Raw genomic sequence first — 21,583 nt, 5'->3', positions numbered from 1 at the left:
GAGAGAGAGAGAGAGAGAGAGAGAGAGAGAGAGACAGGGAGAGAATGTGTGTGCACGCAGGAGGGACAGAAGGAGAGAGAGAATCGTAAACAGACTCCCTGCTCAGTGTGGAGCCTGACACAGGGCTTGATGTTATGACCACGAGATCATGAACTGACCTGAAATCAGGTAGTCAGACACTTAACCAACTGAGCAACCTAGGTGTCCCAGGAAGTGGTATTTTAATGGAGCTTTGAGATATGAGTGGAATTTTAAGAAGTAAAAATTGCTGAGAAGAAAAGGCAGCCAAGATGAAGGAATCCAACTATAACCTCCCTGTGTTTACAACTAAAAAACTGGACAGAATGCAAAAACAACATGGGAGCCCTGAGAGGCAGGTGTAGGATACTGGACCCGAAACTTGGATGATGACCATCATGGCCTTTGTCACATGGAATTGCATGATGGTGTGGGAAGCTACCACTCTGGGATAGCCCCATCTTTCCAGCCAGAGGATCCCAGCAATGGAGCCACCAGAGGGTGTGAGGAAATCCCTGAGAGGAGAGAACTGGAAAAAGGGCCCCCACTCACTCTGCGCATGGACTGATCTAAGTCACGGGCATGCTGCAAGGTGTGTGGGCATGGAATAGACCCAAAGAGGCACAGCAAAGGTTTTGAGAGCTTAACTATAACAGTAACACCAACCAGGTCCCAGATAAACCCAGAGTTGCCTACGTGACAGGCAGACCCAATTAGCCCAGTGAAGGCTTTGAAAACCAAACTGGCATTGAAGCGATCAGTCGCAAGAGATGAGACAGAACTTTCAATCTGAACCTAAGTGGGTTAGTTGTCTGTTAAATAAATAAAGAAAAATATCAACGTTTTTTTCCCCAGAGAATTTTAGCAGGATTCAGCGTCTCATAATATATTATTCAAAAGTCCAGGATACACTCCAAATTTACTCAATATAAAAAGGGACAGGGAGTGCCCGGGTGGCTCAGTTGGTTGAGCGTCCAACTCTTGATTTTGGCTCAGGTCACGGTCTCACGGTTCATGGGATTGAACCCTGCGTTGGGCTCTGCACTGAGTGTGGAACCTGCTTGGGATTTTCTCTCCCTCTCTCTCTGCCCCTCCCCTGCTTGTGCCCATGCATGTGCATGCTCTCTCTCTCTCTCAAAATAAATATATTTTTTAAAAGAGGGCTGTGGCTCTAAATAACCTGTTTGTTCACAGACCAAGAGAGAACCCAAAGTATTTTTTCTCTTTTTACTGCTTTTGATTGGTGGGAGGTGGGGGTGGTGAGTACCCTTGAGGTTATTTCAACACCAAGCAAGAAGGCCAGAAAACCCTACAACATGCAGCTCAGAGCACAGGTGCAGTTGACTGAGCAAAGAAATCAATATTGGGTTCCCGGACCTCAGAGCTCTCTGCCTACCCTGTTTTTTTGTCCTGGGACCACTTCACTGACTTCCTGTTTTCTTCTCAGGTCACGTAGTAGCGGCAAGAGACCTAAGGGTGAGGCTGGGAAGGGGAGTGAGTTTGGACTATTCTCTAAATTGAGGGAAAATCCAGAGAAAAGGCAGTAGTAGGCTTTCTTGTGAGAATTTGGGTGTACCGGCCTTTCCTGTGCAGGCTGTGAGCCCTCCCTCTGCTCCTTGGAGGTGAGAAGAGAGCCCTCCCCTGCCCCTGCGTCTGCAGGGGCTCTGGGGGTACCAGCTCTTGAGGGAATTGAACAGGTTTATGCTTTCATGCTGATAATCACAGAGACATGATTCTTCTAACACAAGTCACCTCAATTCATAAGAATGACCCTTGAATAGAAGAAATCTTCAGTGTCTTAAGTAGGTGTTCCTTCAACAGTGTTTCTTTTTTTCTCTCTGAAATGGGAAGGTCCTCTACCCATGAGCTGTACTTCCATGGCGTTGCAGAGGTGATGAAGTTACACCACTGTCTTGGAGAAATTGAAAATGACAATAGTGTCACTTTTCTTGTGAGGAAACAGAGGCTCCAGGGGATAAGTGACTTTCAAGGACACACGGTGATTTGGGTGGACAGCTAGGGACCTCTCGACTGGGACCTGGTTTCAGACTTTTCCAGGAGTCCAGCCTTCCCTCTACCATCCCCTGGGCTCTCACTTCATCGAGGGTCCCAAATTCTGATTCTCTTGACTGGGGAGCAGTGTCTGAAAGGGTTAACACCGAAAGCAGCAGACATTAGTTTTGTTGAGATGAACATCAAGGTCCTGTACGTAGCCAAAGAGAAATATTGACTCATGACACTCCCAGAAAATTCATCTCCTCTCAGAAATGAGGACTTCCCCCACCCATAGCAGCTAAGCCAGGTCCAAGTTTACCAGTCACTGTGTCGTAAGCACCTGCCCCATGCCAGGCACTGCAGGCTCCTTACTTCTAACCCTCACAGCAGTCCCGTCACGTAGGTGGTTCTGCACACATTTTGCAAAGGAGGAAACTGAGACCCTGAGTACTCGTATCTCATTTGCCTGGGATCACAGGGATGAGTAATGAAGCGGGGATCCAAGTCTGGATTCGTCTGGCTGCAAAGCTGGGTTCCCGTGAAGTTTCGCACCACCCTTGCAGACTGGGCCTAGTCTGAACGTCTTCCTCGCCTCAGGCTTGCTCCTCGTTCTGCCCCACGCAGGAAGCTGCACCCAGGGTTTTCCTGGCCTCTGGGCCTTGAGTCAAATCTGCGTTGAGATCCTGGCTGTGCCTCTTAACAGTAGGTTGATTGCAGGCAAGTCCTGTAACCTCTCTGAGTCTCAGTTCATGGGTTCAGCAATTACTTGCCTGATGGTGGGGTTATGGTGAAGATTCGGCAGCTGCTTGGCCCCACACGTGGCACGAAGTAGATGGTGGAGGAGCAGCTGCTGGTACTCGTTTGTTGGCTGCTTACCTTCAGGGAGTGGAGGGGGTGTTGTGAGCCATGGCACCCACCCCGCCACCCCCCCATTCCTGCTGACCTTGCACAGTTCCCGCTGGCTCTTTGCTTTCCTCTGAAGCTTTTTATCTGCTCTCCACTACGTGTCCGATCATCGCCAGACCCAGGCTACTCATGGTGCCACGGGGTGAGGCCCGAGACTCCCTTTCAGTGTCACCTCCCGCTGCTCAGATTTGGGCCCCTGCTTGGGCTGACCTGAACCTCTCTCTGTGCCCTGGTGCCCTGCCCTTTGCCCACCTCCGTGCTGTTTCTCTCCTGTCCTCCAGGTCTTCCCCGTCCATGAAGGCTTTGATCCCGGGCTGGATGTGGGCTCCTACTCCTGGGCTAAGATTCTTGAACACCTTGTTTGCAAGAAGAAAACGCTCACTTATTTGGCACATGAAGCCGAGCCACAGGCCCTGACCTTGTCTCTGGGAGCATCGAGGTAACTCACTGGTTCAGGCGCTCACGTTCTGGGCTGGGGAGGGGTGTGGAAACAGACAGAGTAAATAGTGCATTAGGTATTTGGGCGCTTGTCTGATTTCTCACGGTACTTGAGACTGTGGGCATCTTGAGAGCAGCGGCATGGCCGTTACCTCTGGGCCTACTGTTATCGGGCCTGAGCCCAGAGTTACCTCCATCTTGGTTGAACTGATTGATCCAAATGGATGTGGTCACAAGGTAAGTTCACAGCCATTCCTAGGCCAGCACTGGTTGGGGGCAGGAGGGACTGTGGCGGCCCGGGGGGCAGCTGTCTTCCTTCCATGGTGCTGCTTTTTTTTCCATCCTCTTAAGTCACATTCCTTGGTTGGGTCAGCATGCAGGATTTGACAACCTTTTGCTGACTTGCTATTGGGCTTTAGGGGGGAAAGCTCACTGGCTTCAGGGCCAGACTTTCCCAGGCAGGTTACAGGACTCCCCCAAGCCTCATGTTCCTCGTCTATAAAAAGTTGGATCAGGAGGCTCAACATTCATGAGAGTGTTCTCTTGAGACCTTTGAGAATTCTTTTTTTTTTTTTTTAATATTTATTTATTTTTAAGGGAGAGAGAGAGACAGTGTATGAGCAGGGGAGGAGCAGAGAGAGAGGGAGACACTGAATCTGAAGTAGGCTCCAGGCTCTGAGCTGTCAGCACAGAGCCCGACGCGGGGCTTGAACTCACGAACTGCGAAATCATGACCTGAGTTGAAGTTGGACGCTTAACTGACTGAGCCACCCAGGTACCCTTGATCTTTGAGAATTTTAAGATAAGGACTCGTGCACGTGCTACCAGGGCACAGAGGCTCCCCCGTACATGCGGCCGTGCATAACTGAACCATTTAAGTGATTTTTGTCTCTGATTGATTTCGTGAATATAGAGCTGTGGGCATTTATAAATCTGTTAGCAGAAATTCATCATCGAGTATAAACTTTGCTTAACACGGACTAGCAATCTTATTTCTGTGGGATCTGTAGTTCACAGGCAGTTATCTGCATCACTTCCTAGTGCATGGAGGGCAGAGAGCCCCCTGTGCACTGGGTCATGGCCCGGGGATGAGCCCTTTCACATACTAAGGGACTGGCCCCTGCCAACTTTCTGTTGCACATACTTCATATTCATTCATGAGCAAAATCAGCCTATTTTATGTCTAGGACCATGGGGTTGTTCTCTAATAGTCAAAATTTCAAATGTTGACCCTGTAAATGCCAAAGGTCAACTGTGAGAACAGCAGCCATCCAGGGCTGCTGAAAGATCCAGTTTGACAGATAAAGTGTGTAGCATCCTAAGCGTGCCCTGGGCTTAGAACTCAATACTGCTGGTTTCCTTATTAACTGAAACCATTTGCTTCTGGGGTTAGGCAGGCACAGCTGTGGCTGAGAGAATCACAGGTCCAAGGAGATGGTCACTGGCGAAGAGGTACTGAGAGCATGGCCTTTGCATTCAGACAGTCCTGGATTGTCGTTTTGGCAGTGCCATTTATCAGTCAAAGCCTTCCCGCTTCTTGAAAAATCAGCTTCCCTCTCTGCGAAATGGAAAAGATAACCGCGCCAACCTCGGAGGGTGGCCGTTGGGGCTGAATGAACGGTTCTGCGTGCAGGTTTAGCACAGTGCCTGGCACATAGGGAGCCACCAACAGCAGTCATGGTGACTTCTCTGTCTTCCTCTCTCTCTGTATAGGGATGCACGCCCAGTAGTTGCTTCGTGTTCACTGGTGATTTTGGTTCAAGTCTGAAATCATTTTCTTATGTAAAAATTAACCACCTTCCACCCTCAACACAACACATTTACAAGCCCGGGCGGTGAGCCCTGGTCCGGATACTGAGTACTGTTTGTACGCCTTGTGCTTAGCGGTACCGAAGCAGCAGAATCCCCATAGAGCCCTATCTCTGATTGGAAGGAGAATAAGATTAGCAGCTCCCCCCCACCCACCCCTTACTCCCAGCACCTGGAATGCCTGTAAGAGAGCATTCACCTAGGTCGGGAGTGTGGTAGGAGTCTACACGGCGAGGGCTCCAGCCTGGAGAGTCTGGGAAGCTTCCTCTATGGAGATGGGCTGGTTATGGGCATGCCCTTGGATCCCGGAAACGAAGGGAGGGAATGACCAAGTAGGGAGGTTTGGGGGTGAGATTAATTAGGGCTGAGATTTGTGGATCTGGCCCCGAAAGAAAAATATCCAAACTGTCCACCGTCTGCTTGCTCCATTAAGCACCAAATAGGTGCAGCTATAAACTGGTCTCTGTGTATGTGTGGTGGGGAGGGAAGTGAATGTAGAAAACTCCAGAATACCAGCCCTTCCCCTCTAGGAGAAAATGACCATTCGCGAGGAGTAGAAGTTGAGTGTGAGCCCTTGTCTGTGATTGCCCAGAATGGAGCACACTCCTTTGCCCGTTAGATTATACTTTAGCTACATTGCTACCTGTGTGATCTGGTGACCTAAGTCAGGTTCACAGCTGGGAGGAGAGAAGGTGAAAGAAACACACACCTTGATGCCAGGGCAATTAGCACTCTCTCTGGTAGTCGTGACTCCCCGCCTCTGACCTCAGGACAGACCTGAATTGTTCATATTTCCCGTTGGGGCGGGGAGCCCAGAATTGACAACAGATTGGCCTGAGATTCCTAAAACCCTGGACTGAAGCCCCGCCCCCTTCTCAGTAACTCCGGGCCACAAAGGGACAGCAGACTCCTCGGGTTGTGGAGGAGCCTCTGCTAAGCAGGGACTGCACACGCTTGAGGCCATGGTTTTGGCTCATCCCCCGACTTCACGCTTAGCCTAAACTAGCATGGCTTCCTCCCACTCTGCCTGAGACCACCCTCCTGTGAACGTTCATATTTTCCAGGCCTCTTTTGGTCTAGACCAATTAGATCAGAATCTACTGAGGACAGTATTGGACATCTGTATTTTTATTAATTTTTTTGTTTATTTATTTTTGAGAGGGAGCGAGCATGCGCCCGCGCATGCGCAAGGGCGTGAGCGGGGAAGGGGCAGGGAGGGAGGGAGACACTGAATCCAAAGCAGGCTCCAGGCTCTGTGTGTGTGTCAGCACAGACCCTGATGTGGGGCTCAAACTCAGAGCCATGAGATCATGACCTGAGCTGAAGTTGGATGCTCAACCGACTGAGCCACCCAGGCACCCCTGCCATCCATATTTTTAGATGCATCCTAGGTGATGTTAATTCCCAGGTGATTTGGAAAAGTAGTACCTGAGTGGTTCCTTTCACCTACACTGACTCTTATGGCTGTGGGACTAGGGGTAGGGTATACCCTGAGGACAGACTTGATCAAATCCTCGTTCCTCTACATTCTCTTCCCTTTTCTCTTTGTATGGTGGCCCAGTTGGCCTTGGGCTGGTCCTAGGAAAGAGATCAATTTGCCAAGGTGAGAGAGGTAAACATTTCATCACCTTGGTGGCCGCCTCTAAGAACAGCAGCTCCCTTCACTGACTCTGGGCTCCGGGGAATGTCAGCAACTCTGGCCCTGCCATTCTCCTGTCTGGTTGGGTAAAGCCAAAATGGAAGGGAAGAATAAACAGCCCCTGGCACGATCTCCAGCCGAGGAGTTCCTGGTGACCATCATGTTTAAGACAACATTAGCAGACATCGTTGTTCTCACTAAAGACAGTTAAACTGGGGCTCGAAGAGACAGATGTGGGTCATCAGACCCTCGGTATCAGGATTTAAGAGAAAATTCTTCATCTTTGGTCTTTCAGTAGAACTCTTTCCCTCGTGTGTTGTTGCCATCTGGTCCCCCTTTGCTCTTCAGTGAGAATTCTGGGCCACCTAGTTACTGTGCTCAGCTGTGACAGTTCTGTTCTGTCCCAGAGCAGGGTGTCTTTCTGATGTAATGGCTGCCTGCCTACAGCTGCTGAGCACTGAGATGATGGGTGAGAGACCTGTATCTGTTTGATCTGGCAGTCAATAAAAATCTGGTTTTATATTGCTGGGCTCCTGACTTTTAAGCACTTGGGGGCCAGATTCTTCCAGATAAGCATAGAATGACTTAATTCTGCCTAGTTGAGGGCAGTTGTGGGTAGTTTTTTTTAAGTACCCTACATATCTAGCCAACCAATAAAACCTGTTTTTCAGGAGGCCAGCTGGGATCAGAAAGTCATGAGTTTATTGGGGTAAGTTTCAGGCCACACAAACCAGCATTCCTCGCCCACGAGACTCTTGGAGGATTTCAAAAAGCCAGATGGCAGAAGCACATTTATTCAAAACAAAACAAAACAAACCTGTCCAGGGCAAAGAAATCGTCCATTTCTTTGTATCATGCTGGAATTTTACCAACCGATTGTGATAACAATGGCAATCTCATGCTGAACAGAACCTCTTACCGGCAGCAATATCTTTGTTCATTTGACAAGTAAGAACCCACATTCTTAATTAAATGTGGCTGATAGCATCTTTTAAAACCTGGGGATTGATGTGATTTGATGACCGGGAGCGGACGGTCAAGAAAGAAATCTTGAGACGTTTTTTTTGGTGCAAGAAAGGTGGTTTAATTAAAGCATGGGGATAGGACCCTTGGGCAGAAAGAGCTGCAGTGGGATTTTGAGGAGCAAGTGATTATATACTTTTAAGTTGGGGGCCAGTAGAAACCAAGGAAGTTTCCAGAAGGATTTTCCTATGTTACAGAAGACTTACAGGATCCTGGGGGCCTAGCTACTGTCAAGCTAAGGTTGTTTTTTGCCTCTACGAGAGCATTAACATTAAAACAATCGGGAGTTCCTGGAGGAAAGCATCCTCTGCCTGCCTCAAGTAGTTGTCAGTGGGCTGCAGGTTATAAGGAAATTTAATTGTGTCTGCATTTCTTTTGCCTTTGTCCTTCACATCAGGGAATCACAGCAGGGGGAAACAAATCGGAAAGGTACTTGGTATGGAGGACTCAGGAACCTCTGGCTTTTAATACATTAAGGAGAGCTTCTGTTAATCCACTGTGCTCGGGGAAGTCCTGGGATGATGGAAGAATCTACTGCAGAGAACTCTGCTGATGCTCCCAGAGGAGTAGGAATAAGGATGCGGGAGGTCTCTACCAAGAAGCTCGGTTAGGGTGATGCTAGCTACACTTCCTAGTCATCTTGGCCTAGCAGAGGCACCTGTTATTTTGGATCCCATTTCGTAGGCCACCTGTCCCACCTCGGGACAGAGTGTGTATGAGTGTGCATGTGCGCTTGCTGGAAAATGGAACCCCTGGGTGGGCCGCCACTTTCAACAACTCTGAATGGCAGCAGGATCCGGATGTTGGTGGGGCAGCCAGCCATCCCTGACATGAGAAGCAGGGAGAGGAGTCATTACAGGATTAAGTGGCAGCACAGTTGGCACAAAGCAAGAAAGGGGAGCCCTCGGGGCGCCTGGGTGGCTCAGTTGGTTGAACGTCCGACTCCGGCTCAGGTCATGAACTCATGGTTGTGAGTTTGAGCCCCGCATCGGGCTCTCTGCCCTCAGCACGGAGCCTGCTTCTCTGCTGTCAGCACGGAGCTTGCTTTGGATCCCCTTTCTCCCACTCTCTCTGCCCCTCCCCAACTCGTTCTCTCTCTCTCTCTCTCTCTCTCTCTCTCTCTCTCTCACACACACAAAAAAAAAAGTGGTGTGGGGGCGCCCATTGTGGTGAAAGTTTCTGGAAGCCGGGACACATGGACTGCTTCTTGGAGGTATTGTGGCTGGCTGAAGTACCCTCTGGGGGTTCAAGGTCTCTAGGGACAGGAAGTTCAGGTTCTAAGGTACAGATGAGGGTGAGGTTTGCACACTGAGGGGTTAAGGAGTGGAGATCAGGGCAGAGTAAAGAGGTGTCACCAGAGGGCCCAGGATGGTGACCAGCACCAGTAGTTGACCTGGTAAAGCAGCCAGGCTCTTAGGAGCTCTTTAAAGGGTCCTGAGAGACATCTGTTGGACAGCAGAGCAGTTTGGGCAGTTAGAATAATCTAGTTTGACCACTGACAATGGCATCTTGAGCAAATGGCTTAAACTCTCTCAGAACTTCCTTCTTGTTTCTAAAAGAGGATCACATTTGGTTATATCTCTAAATTGCTAGCACCCAGTAAAGAGTAAGTGGTTCATGGGCTGTTTGCACCTGGGTTGTTACAATGGACTCTTGAAAAGTCTTCTTCTTCTTCTTCTTCTTCTTCTTTTTTTTTTTTTTTAACCTCCTTCAGGCTGCTGCCTACCACATTTGCTTCTCAGTTCAGCAGCCCAAATGATCCCTTGCAAACATAGGTCGGCCAGGTCTTACTCAGAATGTAAGCTGGAATCCTACACCTGTCTAAGGCCCTAGGTGATCTGGCTCCTACGCTCCCGACCTCATCTTCTGCTCCCCTTCTCGCTCTGCTCTGTTTCTGGCCTCCGTGTTGTTCTTGAAACAGGTCAGGCCTGCCCCTGCCCAGGGATTTTTGCTGTTCCGTCCACCTGAAATCCCCTTCCTTCAGAAATCTGCATGACCCACTCCTTTCACCTCCCTCCAGTCTGTCTGCACCAGCGCCGTGTTCTCAGTGAGGCTTTCTCACCATCCAGTTGAACACTGGACCATCCAGTTGAACACTGAACTCCATCCTTCTCCCATACACCCTGGGGTCCCTATCCGTCTCCCCTGCGTTAACTTTCTGCACAGTGGTTATCCACTTCCAAAACATGACATACGTATTTGTTTTGTTTTACTCTTCACTTATCCCCTCACTGGAAGGCACATTCTGGGGAGTGTGGGGTTTCTGGCTGGTGTCTGCATTGCCGTGTCGCTGGCTGGATCACAGTATAGACTGTAAACACTTATGTATGATGTTCTCACTAACTCTGGAACTTCTGCAAAGTGGGGGAGCTCAGGCCTCTCCCCGTGTCCCTCACCCTGCACTCTCCCAGGCAACCAGGACTTAGGCCCTCCTACATATAAACAACTTGGGAGAACCATTCAACTTGAAACCACTGAATCCCAACAGGCCTTGAAATCCAACACTCCGTTTACAGGAAGGAAACACAGAACAAAGAGGAGTAAGTTAAACAATACCGCAAGGAGGTCCTCCGCAGGATTCCGTTCTAGGCACATTCCTGGGACAAATGACTTAGTTTCTTCCACAAATATATGTCCTGAAAAGGAAAAATCCGGGAGTGGGGAGCGATTTCACATTAAAAGGAGTTGAGAGTGGTAGATCATCCAAACAAAATGTGCCCACCTCGTTTGGATCCTCGTTTAAGGAATTTAGTGTCAAAGACACTTTTGAGAGAACTGGGAAACATTTGAAAGTGGATTGGATATTAAGTGATAATGGTATCGGGGTTTTATATATATATCCTCACATATCCTCTCACAGACCCAGTGCGTGTGTGTGCGTGGATGTGTGTGTGTGTGTGTGTGTGTGTGTGTGTGTGTGTGAGTGTGAGTTATATTATAGAGAATTAAGCTCCATGGAAAATTATTCGAGGGCCTATGGTCCCACTTCTCCCAAGGATGGCACATAGCTGATACCATTCTGGATGCCAGGGAGGTAAGTTAACTCATTACGTAAACGGATGTCATACGTAGGACATCAGGGCTTAATTTTCTTATGGAACCCCAATGGAGAAGATAGGGGAGCTGGCATTCGCTTTAAATTTCTCCAGAGAAAAAAAAGGGGGAAAGAGATAACACGAAGTTGGCAAAATGTTGGTAATCCTTGGAGCTGGGTTCTGAAAACAGGTTCATTGTGTTACTCCCTATACCTTTTTGTAGGTGTAGAGACTTCTGTGATATAAACTTACTTTTTTTTTTAACTATTAAGGGGAGATGAAACAGTTCCATTTCCTGAGGAGGAGGTAGGCCCATTTTCTTTTCTCTCTGCTTCTCTGTTGGGTGTGGGTTGAAGTGTGGAGGAAAAAGGGGTGGACCTGTTGCTTGGGAGGTGTGCAGTATTTATTTAACCCTCCTTATAGGCCCTTTTGCTCCTTCCTTGGCTCAGCTCGGATGGAGTGGAGTGCACGGTGGTTCTCAGTGTGGTAAGATGGGGCAAGATGCCTGCTGGGGCTGGGGCTTTGATTGCTTGTCCTGGGCAGTGGGCATCATAGGGAGAGGGAGCTGAAGGGGTGTGATGTGCCCCCTTTCAGCCTGGCACCTGTCAAATAGAAAGGCAAACATTTCTACAAATATACATCCACCGTTGAAAGGCGCAAGGTTGAAGACAGTAGCAAAAGGCCGGTGATTTCCCTTTGCCGTGGCTCCATGAATCCTGAGTTCAGAGCTCTCCTTACCCGTTCAGGGTGACTGGCTCTGGTCAGAAACCACAGGGCAACCTGTCTGTGGTGGGGACTCGATACCCACCCACAAAGCTCTGTTCTCATGCTTTTGGAAAAACCTCAGGGAAATGTACTCAGGTGTTCCTTCTCCGTTAGTGCCTGCCTGGCTGGGAAAAGATCTTATCTCCATGAAGAGACACTTTTTGCAGCCTGGGTCTGGAACATTTGGGGCAAGCAGGAGTGAAAGCCCCTTTATCTCTGGGGCTTTGATCCGGGCAGGATTTCCCCCTCCCCACCACGAGCTCCTCCGCAGCTGCTCTGGCCCTCAGGTAAACACTTGCAAAAGCACAGCTACTCAGACCCCCCTGTGAATCTTTCTGGAGGCTTCCTTTCACTCGCTTCGCAGGTTTACTAACTGCAAGTTGGTTTCCTGTGGCTTAACATGTTTCTAGCTTGAGCAGATTTGTGACTTGTCAGAAATATTTTGACACAACTATTAAGTTTTTGACCTCTGCTGGCTCCCATGAATAGAGCTTGGTGGCCAGGGGCTGGGAATGAGTCAGCAGCCTGGACCACCTCTCTGGGGACTGTGGAAGCTGCTGAGAGCGGTACCTGCCTCAGGGACTGTTCTTCAGGAATTAAATGAGCTTGCTGGATTACAGGAGCTTGGCCCTTGTGTAGAGTACTCAGCACGTGGTGAAAAAGCTCAACAATTATTAGCTGGAACAAAGCGATGAAGTCTATCATTAAGTTGTCGCTATAACCCTGCAGGGGTGAATTTTTAAAGTATTATTATCCATCCTCTACAGATGAAGACACAGGCTTATTAGAAGCTGATGGACTGGTCTAACCTCATATAACTGACAGGTAGAAAGGTCAGGATTTGAATCTGGGCTTTTGAGATGACAGAGCGTGAACCCTTTCTCCCAAGCCAGGGCTTCTCGCACCATCTGTGAAGAATCCTTTTCTTTCCCGCCAACCTCTCCCACATCAATAGCTTCTAAAATGCAATGAAGAGGAATTATTGGAATACTCTTAAAGTTATTGTTAGAATCAATAGGCATAAAATTACTTCTTCGAATTAGTATAAAAGTTGATTACATTAGATTCCTATCCTAGAATCCATCCCGGATCTTGCGAAAGCGTTCTCAGACTAGCCTTAACTGCGGATCTCACTTTGAGTCATGGTGCCCTCAGCTGCCCTTTTCTCAGAGCATGATGTGTGGGTGGGACCACTTGTGTCAGAATCACACGGGTGCTTGCTAAATGCCCATCTCTGAGCCCCATCCCAGACCACTTGGATCAGAATGACTGAGGGAGAATTCAGGAATCTGCATTTCAATAAGTAATTTGATAGTTCTTTTTTTTTTTTTTAATGTTTATTCATTTTTGAGTGACAGAGAAACAGAGAGACAGAGATAGAGTGTGAGCAGGGAAGGGGCAGAGAAAGAGGGAGACACAGAATCCGAAGCAGGCTCCAGGCTCTGCGCTGTCAGCACAGAGCCCGATGCGGGGCTCGAACTCACGGGGCGTGAGATCATGACCTGAGCTGAAGTGGGGCGCTTAACCGACTGAGCCACCCAGGCACCCCAGTTATTGATAACTGTGATATGCTCGAAGTCTGACCATCAGTGCTCTGGGCAGTGCTGCCTCCCCTCACTGGTAATAGGTGATAGGGAAATGGTCAAGTGAGTATAATATTTTATTCTACACCCCCATCCTGACCCTGCTGTTTTGTTGGTGTTTTTTCAATTCTTAAGGACTTCCTTTTCACAGAAACTCACTGACATAACCTGTTTTCTGATCTCATTCTGGTGCATGTCAGCAAGCATGGATTGAGTGCAAAATGGGTAGAGGAGGGATAGACCCGACCACAAGGTGCTCACAACAAGCAGACAACGAGTGTTGCCAACGCCAAGTGCAGAACACAGGGGCACTTCCGTGTGCAGAGATGGGGGAGATGAGGAGGAACTAGCAATGGAGATTTACGGAGGAATGACCAGTAAGGTGGAGAAAAACCAGGAGAGCGTGTAGGTTTTGGAAGCCAGAAGCAGGAAATGACCAACTTTGCAAAATACTCCTGAGGAGCCAAACAGTGCAAACTGAGCACTGACCATTTACTTAGCAGCATGGAGGTCACGGAGGTCTTTGGTGACGTAGACAAGAGCCGTTTCCTGGAGATGGCGGAGGCCTGCTGGGGTGGGTTCAAGTGAGGATGGGAAGAGGAAAATTAGAAACCGTGACTGTACAACGTTCTTTCAAGGAGTTTTACTGCGAAGGAAAGAGGGCAGCAGCTGGAAGGTGAAATGAGGTCAAGAAGTTACGCAGGAGGGACAGGGAAATGGCGATTATAATGTAGAACGTACGCCACGGCGAAATGTGTGACCGTTGGAAAGTCATGTGTCTTTTTCAGCGAATTCCTTCAGCAAAACAGAAAAAATTGTCTCCCGTGCTTTTTTTTGTTCGAGCTTAAACTCTGCCCACTCCCACCCAACGATATTGTCCAAGAAGAGTCTGCAGGTCTCTCTTATTTCTGACCTAGCCTAGTTTGAACACACTTGAAAAAATGACATTACGTGTTTTTCATATTTGCTTCATCTGTTTTGTGGCTGAAGTGTTGTAGATTTCATCTCTACTTCACATGCATAGGACTGTTTTAAAAAAAACACATATATAATCATACCTAACAGAATTAACAATGATTTCTTTTTTAAAAAAAAAATTTTAAATTTATTTTTGAGAGAGACAGTGTAAGAGTATGAGGGGGGAAGGGACAGAGAGAGAGGGAGACAGAAGATCTGAGGTGGACTCTGCACGGACAGCAGGGAGCCCGATGCAGGGTGCAGACTCATGAACCGAACCATGAGATCACGACCTGAGCTGAAGTCAGACGCTTAACTGGCTCAGCCACCCAGGCACCCCAACAATGATTTCTTAATATCATTTAATACCAGATCTATATTCAGATATCCCCATTTGATAATGGGACCCCATTTGTCCCTGGTGGTATTTTGTTCAAATCAAAATTCAAGCAAAGTCTGCATATTGCATATGACATTTTTGCCTTTTAAGGTGTTTGTTTTTCATGCCCATTGACCTGTTGATGAAACTAGTTCAGTTCTGTAGAATGCCCTGCTTTCTGGCTTCTGTCTGTGGTGTCATTTAACTTGTTCTTTCGCCCGTGTTTTCTCAAAACTGGAATGACATGTAAGGGCTTGATTATATAACAGGTGAAACATTTTGGATGAGAGTTTTTCGTAGGTGGTGCTGTGTGTTTCATGTTGCCTCACATCAACCAAGAGGGGTTTGTATGTTTGTTTAAGATAGGAGAAACAATAGCATGTCTATGTGCTGATAAGCATCGTCTTTGAGAGAGGGATACATATGACGCAGAAGAAAAAGGGGAGATTTTATAGAAGAATATCCTTAAGCAGAGAAGAGTATGTAAGTTCTAGTGGCACATTGGGGCGCCTGGGTGGCTCAGTTGGTTAAGTGTCTGACTTTGGCTCAGGTCATGATCTCGTGGTTCGTGGGTTCGAGCCCCGCATCGGGCTCTATGCTGATGGCTCAGAGCCCGGAGCCTGCTTTGGATTCTGTGTCACCCTCTCTCTCTGCTCTCGCCACTCCCCCACCCCTTGCACTCTGTCTCTGTCTCTCAAAAATGAATCAACGTTAAAAAATATTTTAAAAAATAAATATGAGTTCTAGTGGAGCAAATGTTGGGTACAGCAAGTGTTGGGTGCAGCCAGTTCATCCATAGTAACGAGACATCATTTGGACATAAATGCAGGTAAGGTGAATAGCTGTGGTACAGAGGTGCACATGTGGTGATTCGATTCTGGTAGCTTCCTTTCTCTCTATGAGTAAGTAGCACGTTCACCAAGGAAAGGGGAAGATGAGGGGACTTTTCATGGGGATGAAGTCACATAGTCCTCTAGGTGAGTGGTAGGTGAATTGACTAGAAAAGTAGCATGTGATTACTAGGAAGCATAAAGGAGGCAGTTTATGATCATGAACTTGAGGCAAACTCCACTAAGTATCGTTTTTTGATTTTCTTTACATATGCAGCTGTATGCTCGCAGGTGTGGAGGGGCACAGAGAGTTGGCTTTAACCAGGATTGGGGTTTATCCAATATTGTGTGATGGGGGAGCTCAATTTAATGAGTGACTGTGGAGTTTAATCTGGGAAGGAAGGGAAGTGAGGCTGTGAAGGAAGTGCGAGACCATGAGAAGGTCGTAGGAGGAACCACAGAAGACAGTTGGAGGTCAGAACTAGTTGGACAAAGCTACAAAGATAGGAATGGTGTGTGGGGGTGGTGGTCCTGAAAATCAAGACTGTGGAGTCTTTTATGAAAATGATAAGATCGGAGATATGACCTTGGGGGTGAGTGGCTAAAGGCACGATCACTGGAGTAGAAGAGATTCACTGAGAGACCAGGGACTAGAACTGTTCTATAGGTGGATGTTGATATCACCACGAGTCAGGACAGAAACAGCGTGGGGAGAATTACAGTGAGCCAGCTGCAAAAATATTCAAGGGGTGAAGAAGAGTGTCCCGGTGGAGGCGAAATGACTTCACCGATGCTGGTAGCAGGTGGTGAGGTCTGCATGGGGTTGTGTGAGGATGAAATGAGCTGGTGCACGTGAAGTTCTCAGCACTGAGCACAGGCGCCACATGTCATCGTGGTTCTCATTCTGAATCTATGTGGTTCCAAAAAGCAGAGCTTAACCCCCTAGTTTATTTTTATGGGGGAGCTGATTTCTCTTCATTTTAAGACCTTCTAAGGGGCAGAGCTGTTCACAAAGCTATATGCGCCCCCCAGGAGGTGGTAAATTCCCTCTCACTCTGTGTATCCAACAGACAAAATAAGCTTCTGCAGTGACAGTGCTGCAAAGGGGATTCTCACAATTGAAGGTGACAGGCGGGTGCGAGGATGAGTTTGGATCTGATCGTTGAAGGGCATGGGGAATGGGGAAGGGTGGTGTCAGAGCTAGCTTCGCTGTTTCATTCAGACACAACTGAGCACGTCCCACTTATGGTTCAGAACCTGGCTAGATGTGGGGTGGCCCGAAATACACCTTAAAGGAATGCTCCGTCTGGGTGGGACAGACCTGCAAACAGCTAAATGTCACGTAGTGTGATGAGAGCCAGAACAGGCACAGTGGAGTTGTATGGATCTCTGTGGGGGGAGTCAAGAAAGTCTTCAGAGTCCAGGGACACATAAACTGGTGCAGGGGATGGTGGGGGACTGAGTGGGTGTGGCCCCGTGTGAACAGGGGAGGAAAAGACATTCCATCAGAAGGAAATTTACTTGCAGGGCAACAAAGGGTGCAAGAGCACAGGGCATTTGGAATGCCACAATTGAGTTACTCTGAGAAATTACTCCTCTTCCCTATTTCAGCTTACCCATGTGTAATCTGGGACAGTCATGGGGTGCACCGGAGGGGATGGTGAGGAGTAAATGAAGTGATGCCTATGGTCTTTGTCACAAGCCTATCGTAATCGCTATGGGCGTATCACCTTACCTGATTACTTAAACAATCCTATGAGATAGGGTCTTTTATTATTACTCCCATTTTGCAGATAAAGAAGCTGAGTCTTAGAGGGTTGAGTAGCTTGCCAGAGGTCACGTAACTGGTGAGAGAGTTTGGACTCTTGCCCCCAATCTGTGTAATCCCAGAGCTCTTAACCTCAACCCCTGCATGCTGAGCACACGGCTAGTACCAAATAAATGGTAGCTGATGGCCAAAGTTTCTCACCCAGAGAATTGAGGATTCTAATTCCTGCAGCTGGTTGAGGTTCACCACCACTGCAGCCTTACGAGCAGCAGTGACTACTTCTGGAAGACTCTCCTCACCTATGGTAGATGGACATCAACAATTGGGCCACTTTTGTTTCAGCTACTTGGTTTTTGGAAATCGGGCAGAGAGTGGTTGTTACATCCTAGGAGGGCGAGTTGTTCTGAACAGGTGCAATCGATAGGGACAGGAAGATTTGCATTAACTATTTGTGCCCTGAATTCAAACAAGTCACATGGTCTAGCAGCTTGGGGGGGGGGGTTGGCAGCGAATCAGCACTCATAGGCAAGAGGCGTCACCTAGAGGGCAGGGGGCTACCCTCAGTGTTCCTCATGAGGGTGCCAAGAAAGAAGAGAAAGAACCGTTTCCATCAGTGTGGCCTGAGGGAAGCATAGACCTCTGAAGGCCTGGTAATCTTTCACTCATTCAACAAATAATTATCGAGTGCTTCCCAGGTGCCAGACACTCATCCAGGCACTGAAGATGGTAGTGAAGAAGTCTGAGAAGGCTCCTACTTAAGGAGTTTACATTGTTAGCAGAGGAGGCAGCTGGTAATCAGATAATCATACGAACGCATGCGTAATTACAAAGTCTTATGCCACAAAGGAAACATACATGACATGAAAAGAGGAAGAGGTCTCAGAGCTATTTTAGGACTTGACCAGGAGTGCCTGGGCGCCAGTTCTTTGATCTGATAAGGAGCCCCCTGAGTTTTTGACAAGGAACACCACAAGGCACCTCTCGCTTTTGCCCTGTGTGACATACCCAGGGCCCGCCCACAGCTGTCCTCCTGCTGGTATGAACCCCAGGCCTGCAAGGCGGGCGGGTGTCTCCTCCTGGGTCAAGGGAGGGAGGGAGTTGTGGCCACTCTGGCTTCCTCTGAGTTCTGTTAACGCTGCATCTTCCAGGACAGGCTTCAAGGCCAGCCCAATAGTGTGCGTGGGGTTGATACACAAGGTTGAAATGTACTTTCAGTGTTGTCCCTAACAGTTTTGCCAGTAGCATAAGAAGCGTAATAAAGGAAGTCAGACTGAAAGATGAGAACTTCTCTCTGCTCACCAGTTGCTCATCAGGTCTCAGTCAGGTACATTTTTTTCCTAGATATTTGGACGTGAGTAACTTTTAGTCACAACGATGGATGCACAGATAACATTCTCTGTTTCACTTTTTTTTTGTTACAGTGTTTGAAGAATTTTCCCCCTGTTGCTACATAAATTCATACACAATTATCTATACATTTTGTATATTATTACGTATTACCTTGTATATTTTAAGTTAATTAATATTGTGTTATATATGTATATTTCCTTTCTTTCTTTTTTTTAAAGTTTATATATTTATTTTGAGAGAGAGAGAGAGAGAGTGAGCGAGGAAGGGGCAGAGGGGAGAGGGAGAGAGAATCCCAAGCAGGCTCTGCACGGTCAGCACAGAACCTGACATGGGGCTGCAGGGCTCAAAAACTCATGAGCCGTGAGATCATGACCTGAGCTGAAGTCAAGAGTCAGACGCTCGAATATCGAATTCTGTTTGTAGCTTTTTAAAATTTTATTTATTTTTGTAATAGTGTTCCAACTCTAAGAGTAATGCATATACGTTTTAGAAATTTTGGAACATACAAAAAATTGTAAAAGCTGAAAACATTATTCTACCATCCAGTGTTGTTTTGTTTTTTTCTAGTCCTTTCACATGTACATTAAAATTTTTATTTTTTGGATTTGACTAGAATATTATATATAGTTTTACAACCTATTTTTTCCAGTTAGCATTATACTGATAGAAATTTCACATATCACTAAGTGTTCTTTGATAAGAAATAACTTAAAAATATATTTTTTAATGTTTTTATTTATTTTGAGACAGAGAGAGACAGGGCATGAGCAGGGGAGGGGCAGAGAGAGAGGGAGACACAGAATCTGAAGCAGGCTTCAGGGTCCGAATTGTTAGCACAGAACCTGATGTGGGGTTCGAACTCATAGACTGTAAGATCATGACCGGAGCTGAAGTCTGACACTTAACCGACTGAGCCACCCAGGTGCCCCGATAAGAAATAACTTTGAAAAATCTGTCTAGAGTGTATTTAGGGATGAGCTGAATCTTCTCTCCCCAAATTGCTACTTACCCCTACACCAGTGACTAAACAATCCTTTTCTTTCCCAGGTTGCTCTGTGGTGCCTGCTTTATCCTTCTAGCATGTTCTTATCTAATATAGGTCTGTTTCCAGGACTTCTCTGCTATTCCCAACCCTGAGCTCAGCACCTGTAATGGGCTCTTGTCTCTTTGTGTTTCTTTTTTTGAGCCCTCTGGGCTTCCTGGATTGAGTCAAAAGACTCTCAGAGGTGCTTGACCACCTTGTTAATCTTTAACCCTGCCCCTCCTGGAAACCAGCTCTTAACCTCCTCTTTTTTTTTTTTTTTTTTTTTTTTTTGCTTCTTTTTCTTTTTTGGCCTTTGCAGATGTGTTTTGATCATCCTGAGAAAAATGAGCCTTGGCCTCCAGACCCCATAAAGCCAACCTTCCTCCTATGGAGAATAGTGCTGGTTCCTGAGGACCTGCCGGGCCTGCAGCCCCAGGGGGATTAGCCGGGAGCAGGTAAGGAGACCTGGAAGCTTGGACTATGGAGCAGCAAAGGGGTACATTCCTAATTAAGAAATGGGGTGGTAGAATATGGGGCCAGGAGTCACAGGGTCTCGATGTCTCACTGCGGCTTCGCTGTTTTCCTCATGTATTATGTGTTCCGATTCGGTGAGTGGTGGGAATAGGTGGTTTGCCTGTTTTTATAAATGGGAAGTGGGAGACTTGAAGTTATTCTGTGATTCAGCCCACCTTTTTTGAGCACCTACTTTGTGCCAAGTCCTTCCTTTGGTACCGGGCATGTAGTGATGAGCAAACCAGGGCAGGAACCTTACTTTGACCGGGGTTTTCTTACTGTTGGTTTAGTGTTGGCTTGTTCTTTTTATTTATTATTGAAAAATAATTTTTAATGTTTTATTTATTTATGTGTGTGTGTGTGTGTGTGTGTGTGTGTGTGTGTAAAGAGGGAGGGAGAGAGAGAGAGAGAGAGAGAGAGAGAGAGAGAGAGAGAGAAAACGAGTAGAGGAGAGGCAGAGAGAGGTAGACACAGAATCCGAAACAGGCTCCAGGTTCTGAGCTGTCAGCACAGAGCCCAATGCGGGGCTCGAACTCATGAACCACGAGATCATGACCTGAGCAGAAGTCGGCTGCTTAACTAACTGAGCCACCCAAAGGCCCCTGGCTTGTTCTTTGTAGGTGATAATGTGGGTTGTTCCTGTTCTTCTAGAAGCCTGGTGGGGGTAGCAAAGATTTATTGACTTAGTCCCATCAGTTCAGTAAGCCTTTATTGAGTACCCAGTCAGTTTCAGGTCCTGTGTGGGACACTGGGGTTTCAGGAATGAGCCAGGAGGGGTTCCCCTCTAGCAGGGGGTCAGCAGGAAAAGTGAACATTGCTTAGCACCTGATATAAACCCGATGGGGTTCCATGGGAGGGCAGAAGCAGAAAGGAAACTCTGTCTGGTTGACAGGCAAGTGGACAAGTGAGAGACTATGGCAGTGCAAAGGCCCAGGGGCTAAGACGTCTGGAAAATCCAAAGCTTGGTGTGTTTCCCCAGAGAAACAGGGGAGAAAATTTTACTACTCCTTTCCTTCAGTTTGGGCTGCTTAGATGGAACTGCTTTAGTCCCTGTCTCGTCAGAACAGCAGGAGAGAGGAAAAAGGGTCTTGAAATACTCTGTGTTCATGACCAGAAACTCCAGCCAGTTTTTGGACTTGGAGCCTGAACAGAGGGTGGTGTTAGGAGACCTGGGGAGCCCTGAGGTAAGCTTTCCGATGAGTGCACTGGGGCCATGACCCTGAAGGCTGAGGCTGTCTTAAAGTGGCAGGACTGTTGTGCCGGGCTTTTTGGAGGAGGTCTTCTTTTTTGAGACCCTCAACCTTGGGACAGTAGGTGATGGCCAGAAGGTGACCACCAGCTCCTTCCAAGCCTCAGCTTCTAGATAGTGAATCAGGTCCTACCTCCCTACCTCCTGTTTCATTTCACTCATACATAGAAGAGTTAAGTCCCAACTTACTGCACTGCTTTCTAGTCACACATGCAACTTTGGAAATTCTTCCTTCCCTCCCCTCTCCTCCCCTTCCCCTCCCTTCTTCCTTCCTTCCTTCCTTCCTTCCTTCCTTCCTTCCT

The 21,583-nt window shown here is 47.6% G+C and overlaps 1 protein-coding gene across 2 annotated transcripts in view; it reads left to right on the top strand.

Moving 5' to 3' along the window:
- Positions 1-21,583, top strand: part of ST6GAL1 (ST6 beta-galactoside alpha-2,6-sialyltransferase 1) — a 118,857-nt gene that overhangs the window by 65,530 nt on the left and 31,744 nt on the right. Inside the window, exons 2-3 of one of the 2 annotated variants that reach the window (XM_049629534.1) lie at positions 3,201-3,358; positions 19,839-19,974. The gene's annotated coding sequence lies outside the window, so the exon portion shown is untranslated. Of the gene's footprint in view, positions 1-3,200; positions 3,359-11,301; positions 11,350-19,838; positions 19,975-21,583 lie in introns of those variants that run through there. The other variant, XM_049629536.1, reaches the window with a different exon arrangement.

This window comes from Panthera uncia, chromosome C2 (assembly GCF_023721935.1).
Source record: "Panthera uncia isolate 11264 chromosome C2, Puncia_PCG_1.0, whole genome shotgun sequence".
NCBI lineage: Eukaryota > Metazoa > Chordata > Mammalia > Carnivora > Felidae > Panthera > Panthera uncia.
This window is presented reverse-complemented; position numbering and strand designations above follow the sequence as displayed.